At 30.2% G+C, this 8425-nt stretch overlaps 1 non-coding gene across 1 annotated transcript; it reads left to right on the plus strand.

Moving 5' to 3' along the window:
* Window positions 1-5186: 5186 nt before the first annotated feature.
* On the plus strand, window positions 5187-5258 carry TRNAP-UGG (transfer RNA proline (anticodon UGG)). Its single transcript has one exon. It is a non-coding gene; the product is annotated as a tRNA-Pro (tRNA).
* Window positions 5259-8425: the final 3167 nt, after the last annotated feature.

Consider the following 8425-nt stretch of genomic DNA (forward strand, 5'->3'; position numbering starts at 1 on the left):
TTTAATTTATAAATAATATTTATTTATTCTATAGGTAAGTCCATAATTTAAATTAAAAAAGGAAAAATTCTAATATCAAAAAGTTTTAAAAAATAAAAAGAAGATAAATGTTTATAATTTAGAGGGTAAAATAGGTATTTGGCAATCCAAAATTTGAAAATCTAGTTGAATGACCTTCTGTGTGCAATAGGCATAGTTCAGTGACTTTGTTGTTACAAACGAAAGAAAAGTGACTTTAAGAGATAATTTGGGATAGTTGAGTGACCATTTGAGTAATGGTCTAATTTTATATGGTAGTTGTGCACATATTTTAATGTAGTTTAAGTTGTTTTACAATGGCGAGCTATTATGACGCTTTATTTTTTTACTATTGTTTAAGGTTTCTTCTTCTTCTTCTTCTTCTTGGCAAAATGAGTTCATTAGATTTATTGCTGTTTGGACAAATTGATTGGGGTTTGTTCCTGATGATATTTGGAGGTTAAGTTTCAAATTTGAGCTCATCTGGAGTAGATTTAGGTATTAAATCGTATATTATTGTTATAATTCGAAGAACAAATTTTATTTATGGGCAATTTGCACTTCAGTCCTATTTGGCCTTAAGTGCATAAAAACTTGGTTGCACTTCAGACCTTTTGGCCTTAAGTGCATCTGAAGTGCAATTTTTCACTTCAAACTTATTGGCCTTAAGTGCATCTGAAGTACAATTTTTCACTTCGGACTTATTAGTCTTAAGTGCAGGAAACTTTTGGTTGCACTTCAGACCTATTTGGCCTTAAGTGCATTTGAAATGCAATTTTTTCACTTCAGACTAATTTTTTTTAACTTTAGACCCGATAAGTCTGAAGTTGATCGTAAAGTGGGTACACTTACAAATTTTTTTGCAAAGTGGGTATAGGTTCAATTGTGACCCCAAAACATGGTATAGATGGAAAACCCCATGAAAAAGGAGATGCAGGTTTGGGCCAAGTCAAGATTTGGTTGGTTCTAATAGCATTGGGCCTTGTCTGTGTACGTAGCTCCATTACTAAGATTTTACTTCCAGTCGAGTATTCATTACTTCATATTGTGTATATTATGCTCCATTTCTTTTAAGTTGTTAAATGATTTTGGAAGGGATTGGTGGATCTCTTTTTGAATGCCAATTTTAACGCAAGGTTTATTAAGTGTGATGCTAAGGATTTTGACTATATAATTGTCAAATAGTCAAAAACACTCTAGAGGCGAGCCACACTTTGGCAAGGGAAGTCAATTGACACCCTTCGTCGGAAAATTACATTGTTTAAATACATTAAATTCTTACTTTTATGTGTATATACGATACGTTGACTCCCCTTGATTTCTTTGTGTGCTTACTTATTTATATTTTGACTCTCCTTAGTTAAAATCTTGGCTCCGCCACTGGAGGCGAAGGTACTGCCTTTTTATTTTCAGGAGTAATTAACTTGCTTGCACCTGACATAAGCAACAATCTTGCAGTGCATGTGATCAGAAAATCTATATATATATATATTAAAGCAATAAAGTTACCATATATAATTAACATTATGGTTAAGCCAAGTGGCAAGCTAATAAATGTCAATAGTATATGGTAACTTTATTCTATATTTGACTATTTTATTTAAATACAAATATAATATATGAAATTTGTTCCATTACAATTGGACAGGATTTAAAAAATTCTAAGTTAGCAGAAAAAATCAATTTTCTCAAAAACCAATTTTCTACTTCTATTTGCGGTGACCATCCGAATCAATTTTGGAGTAGGAAAAAGCATATTATAAGTCTTCCATATGAAGAAGACTTTTCCAAGGATAATATTCCTATCAAGGCTCGACCTTGTCAAATGATCTCTGAGTAGTTGGAGTTAATATATATATATATATACGGAATTTGAATTAAAAGATAATTTTGAATTTATAGATAAAGTTATAAAATTCGAATTTAAATTAAAAACAAAATTTATCTTTTTTATCATATTATCATACTTAATTCGGTTAATGATCATATGCAATCATGTTAGAAACTTTTGTTATTTTTTATAATTATTTATATACTACTTCGCCTCTAGCAAAAAAAAAAAAAACTACTCCATATAACTATAAATTCTTTCACATTTAAAATCCTATAAGTATAGTTCTTTGAAACACTGTAGCCATATTTGAATAAAATGAAATTCTTTTAAAATAAATGTAATATATAGGGTACACGTCTATGTTTATCTAAAGAACAAAAAAGAGTTTACAAAACAAAATAAAAGTTTACTTACATATATAATAAAGTAAACATACATGTTGGAGAAAGAAACATCACAAAATCAGTCAATATTAAAAAAAAGTTGTTTCTTTTTTCTTCTTGAAGAATATTTGTTTGAAGAGTCAATTTGCATAAATGGACATCAAACAAATAACAAAACTTTGGCTATACAATTGCTATCATTAATTTCAATTTGGCACATTCAAGGAATTGAAGGGTATAAGCTGAAACCCCTTCATTTAGCTGTAGTCAAGCCAATATTGCAAGGGTATAATATTTGTTTCGTTGAAGAATATTAGTTTTGAATCATTAGATTATGTGAAAGGTTTTTTTTCAAACTCAACAAGAGATAAATTGGTTTCTAATTGATAGTTTCTATAGCGACTTTTAAGTGTAACAAAGAGTATATATATAAAAATTTGGTATGAAGTGAAATATATTTTTATAAAAATGTAAACAAATTATTTCGAAAAAAATCTTTAATTTTTTTAATTCAAAGATATTAAAAAGATAAGATATTTTTTAACATTAGTAGAGAGTTTTAAAATTATTATAATAGAAGTTATATCATGGATAAACTCAAAATATCGAAATCTTATGAAATATTTACATAATATCCGACCATATTTATTATTTACTTTTTATAGCTAATATAAATAGATGATATACCGACAACACACGATTATACACATATTATATATGAATTATATATAAATTATACATCATTTAATTTTTTAATTTAAGTGGTCGAGTGAGCACCGATTTAGGCTGATTAGATAAAGGCAAAAGAAAAACATGAAATAATTTCAACCAAAGACTAAAAATATTATTAAAGTTCATATGTAGACAATATTTATTAAAACGCATCCTTTTATAGTGAAAAAAATAATTTTTTATAACAAAAGAAATAATGACATAAAAAATAAGATAAAAGAAAATAAATATTGAAAAAAAATGTTAGAAAGATCTAAAAACGAGAAATAAAAGATGACAACACATTTTTTCTTATGTTTCCTTTGTTGAGTATAAAAAATTTGAAAGTTAATCTCACCGATTTCAAATATTTTTTTTTCAACTCAAATATATAGATTATAAGATAAGGATATCTTCGAATATTTTTTTTTTAATTTACATTATTTGTCGTTTTTAAAAAATCACTATTACCAACAAACTGATATGATATTCGAATTTGAATTAGAATGCAATTTGAGTAGTTTGCATTGAGGTTAAATCAAGTATGGTGTCGAAAAATAAACTACTTGATAATTTTAAGACAATATATGCAATGTTTTATAATAATAATCAACTAATTTAACATCTAATGATTCAAAGAACAAATTTTTTGTATATATAGGGTATTAAAAATTTAAATTCTGGGGCTAGAGATATCGATAAACTTAAAGTGGAGTTATACTGAAATAAATCCGGCCAAAGAATCATTTAAATTTTTAGATAGCCGATAAAAGTGAATTTTAAATTAAGGATAATATCTTCACTTGCATCATTATAAAGATAATCGTTATTATAATATATATATATATATATATATATATATATATATATATATATATATATATATATTATAATATTTTAGAAATTGAAATTTCAAAATAGAAATATTTTTTGAAAAATAAAATCATACAAAATAAGAGTTCAAGTCGTAGTATAAGAGTCATGTCGTAATCAAAGAATCTTTTATATCGTGTCAACCTTTGTGCTTTGCCATAAATATGAGTTACTATTTCACTTTGTGGCTATTTTTAGGTTCCAATGACACCTATGAGAATAGTGCAAAAATAAAATTATCACTATGAGAATTGAGAAAATGTTAGTCTTTTTTCATGTAGTGTTTTAATTAATATATGTCGATTATCTATAATTATTTAGAAGGTTTAAATGTTAAAGTTATTTACATATAATTCAAATAACTCAGATATTTAACATGGTTAGTGTCAAATATCAAAATGGAGTAAAAAAAAAATCACTAGCTAAAGAAATTTTTATATTTTTAGATAGCTAACTAAAATGGTTTGAATTAAGAATAATATTTTCAATTACATTATTATAAAAATAATTATTATTGAGAAATAATGTTTTAGAAACTGGAATTTGAGAAAGAAATATTTTTTAAGAGATATCAACACACCAAATAAGAGTTCAAGTAGTAGTAAAAGAGTTAAGTCTTATCCAAAAAGTCACTCATTGTCTCAACATTTGATTGTTTTGCCATAAATATGACTTATTATTTTGCTTCCTGACTATTTTTAGGATCCAATGACACCGGCAAGAATGATATCAAAAAAGAAAAATAGAAGAAATGGTTAATTTTTTTCATGTAGTTAATATCCAATAATTATTAATATTTACGAAGAAAGTGTAAATTTTAAGATTATTTACATATAATCCAAATAATTTAAATATTTGACATGATTAGTGTCCGAGGAACCGCGCGGGGTACTAATACTAGTTAATTAATTAAGCTGAAAAAGGTTCACCTTCTGCAGAGTTGACTTTGCTGATCGGCTGCATCACTTTCATGACCCCTTATCATGAAAGAATGATTAATATCGTTAAAACTATAAATACTCATAATATGAGCTTAATAGAAGTTATGGCGTTCTTGCCCTCTCAAAATTTAAGGGTTGTAAAGAATACTTAGCTAGCTTAGCTTAATGCATCAATTCCTTAATTTTACCGTAAATTCTGTTATTAAGGAGGTTGCTACATTTCAAGTTGGAAGTTCATAGTGACAGCAAGAGGACGGTTTCAAAACAATAACTGGAGAGAACAAAAACATATATACCTACTCTAATGATTTTGCACCTTGGTCCTGAATTCAGAAGAAACTTTCGCATTAGCTAAAATAGTCGTACTAATTACTGTCGGGACCTTAGAATAACATTATAATATGAGAATTAACTGAACAATAAGCAGGGCATTTGGTCTAGTGGTATGATTCTCGCTTTGGGTGCGAGAGGTCCCGAGTTCGATTCTCGGAATGCCCCCATTAATTATCTTTTTTGGCAACTTTCTTTTTTCTTCTGTAGTCAAACTATTGTCTTAGACGTATTTTGTTAAAGAAATTAATAGGATTTTGAAATAAATTAAATGTAACACTAGTCATGAAAAATATATTCTAAACTGTAACAATGGAGTTCTCTATCATCTGCCATTTACATTCATCATGTTTCAAGCTCCATTATACCTCTCTAAAAACCACCCCCGACAAAATAATTTTATTAACAAAGATTCAACTCGTCTAAAATTTTAATAAATTGGGTAATGAAAAACACAAGATTAAAGCTAAAAAAATTGTGGCATAATTTCTTTAAATTGTACAACTATAGAACAAGGAGAAAGTTTTATTTAATGAGCTTCTTTTTCATTCTATAGTTCTATCTTTTGTATGACCTCCCTTAATTTCTCTACAGTTTTGCTCGCTAGATAGTTTTTGTGTTTTTACTCCATTGGTGCTGAAATCGTCTCTTTAACCACTACATGAAAATCAGTAAAGAATTCCAGCATATATGTGTTGGTAATAGGAAAGGAAGACTACACCGAAAAAGTATGGCTACTCGACTAGGACCAAAGCCCACCAATTTTCTTAACTAATAGTCGACCTCAAAGATGAAATCTAGTTAAAAAAGCATAGGCTAAAAACGTGTATGTTTCTGGTATTCACATCAAAGCAATAAATATATCATTCACATCTTTACATACGATATTGTTATTATTTAATCATAATTAATTACTTACCATGATTTATTACATAATCATAACAAATTTATGTGGTTCAAAGTGTGAATAAATTTTTTAATCCTGGTGCTATAACTAATAACTAATGCATTTCACTATTTATATACTAGATACCTTCCGTAGCAAAATGTAAACAACTAAGAATCACTCTATATAAGATAACATATGGTTGGTGCAAAATAAAACGAAGTATATATAATTAGCAGCTTCATCCAAGGAGGATCTCTTTTATAAAAGAAAGGATATTCACAGTCCCATTCACATACCAAAAACAACATTTTGATAAACTAGTTAATTTGCCTATTAAACTTATCTCCAATGAAAAGTTAACAAAGCTCACATTGAAGTGTAATGGAGGTTTTAGATTTCTAGAAAGAAAGAGAGAGAATGATATGTTATATGTGTATCCCGGTTATGTTTTGATGATCTAACAAACTTACTATTAAGAATCAGATAAAGAACCTGATACACATCCTCAAGAACTTAAAGATAAACAAAGATAAACAAGTCTCTAGTTGGAGACACAATTCAACTCTTCAGAGTTAAAGGAACAGCAGAGGGAACATATAGCTACCAGTTCCCGTGATGGCTGTATAAGTCAACTCCCCTAGCTGTATAGTTGCTGCTTGCACATGCAACAATGCAAAAACAGTGCAGCAGTCGACTTTATGGGGAATGCCCTTTACCTAACTTGCTTGCATCATTCAAGTGATGTCACCAATGAATTATTAACATCAAGTAAAGAAAAAATAAAATACTGGCACATTCAAGAATTGATCAACCACTCTCTCAAGTCATCTATCAATCTTGCAAGTGACTCTCAAGGGCATCAAGAACAAAGAACAACATAACAACAGACCAATTCCCTGTATCGAGTTATTACATATCCTTAGTTGTGTTGTACCTTTGTTAAAGTACTCTACTTGTAATTCCTACTTAGCTTAGTCAGAAAAATTGTGTAGAAAATCTTTGTAAATCATAAACCCTTGTATTTGTGTCTTGGCTGGTGTTAGTCGAGTTGTAAAGTCTTTGTAATAGAGTTATTACAAAGTGACTTGTAATATTATTGTTAAAAGTTAGTGAGGGATTAAGAGGTTAATTCCTAGGTTACAATAGTTTGTAATCTAAAGTTTGCTCAATAGTGAAGTTGAAATCCTATAAGGGTAGGTCGTGGCTTTTGATCCCGTGAGTTGGGAGTTTTCCACGTAAAACTCAAATTGTGTCATTTACTTGCTGCAGTGTGCATGTATTCTGTGGGAGCTAATGGAGAACCTTGTTCTCTATATAGTTTGGTGGACCCTTAATTTCTATCAATTGGTATCACGGCGGGTTCTTTCTATCAAGTTAACACCTAGAAATGATCCTCATGGTTGCTCCGCCAAACTTCAAAGAAGGCCAGTCTACCCACAAAACACCAATAATTAACGGCCAGTACTATGGATGGTGGAAGACAAGGATGCACGACTTCATCATGGCTGAAGACTCAGAGCTCTAGGATATCATCTGCGATGGACCCTTCGTTCCTACGAAGACCATTAAAGACCTCGCAGTGATAGTTCCTAAAACTAGAAAGGAATATAATGATGCTGATCGCAAGGCTATTGAAAAGAACTTTCGAGCTAAGGAAATCCTCATATGTCGTATTGTACTAGATGAGAACAACATGATTTCAACATGCCAATCAGCTAAAGAGATCTGGGAAGTTCTCCAAACAGCTCATGAAGAGACAATGTAGGTAAAGTAGTCTAAGATTGACATGCTGAGCATAGAGTATGAGCTTTTCAGAATGAAGGACGATGATTCCATTCAGGATATGCACACCCGCTTCATCTCTATCATCAATGAGCTTCACTCACTGGGAGAGATCATCCCCAGGAACAAACTTGTCAGGAAGATACTTAGTGTATTACCTAGTTCCTAGGAATGCAAAGTAAATGCCATTACAAAGGCAAAAGATCTTCAGGAGCTGACCATTGATGAATTTGTCGACAATCTCAAGACCTATGAAATGAAGAAGAAGAAGGATAATGAGAGAAAAGAGCCCAAAAGGGAGAAAATCTTGGTCCTCGAGATAGACATCAATGACTCAGGTGGTGAAGATGCTGATATCGCCTACCTGACAAAAAGGTTTCAGAAAATGGTTTGTAGAAATAGAGGTATTTAAAAAAGGGGAAGCTCCAGCAAGCTAAAAGGTTATGACCTATGTCATAAGTGTGGCAAGTCAGGACACTTCATTAAGGATTGCCTTCTCCTCAAGAAAGATCAATACAGACACAACACTGACAAAGCAGCTAAGAGGAACCAGGTTTCTAACAAACGATTCAAGAGAAAAGATGCCGCTGACAATGTTGTGAAACAAGCCCTTGCTGCACGGGAAGACTCTTCTAGCGAATCTAAAGAAGATGATGATCAAGGT

Source organism: Nicotiana sylvestris, chromosome 6, assembly GCF_000393655.2.
Source record: "Nicotiana sylvestris chromosome 6, ASM39365v2, whole genome shotgun sequence".
NCBI classification, from domain to species: Eukaryota; Viridiplantae; Streptophyta; class Magnoliopsida; order Solanales; family Solanaceae; genus Nicotiana; species Nicotiana sylvestris.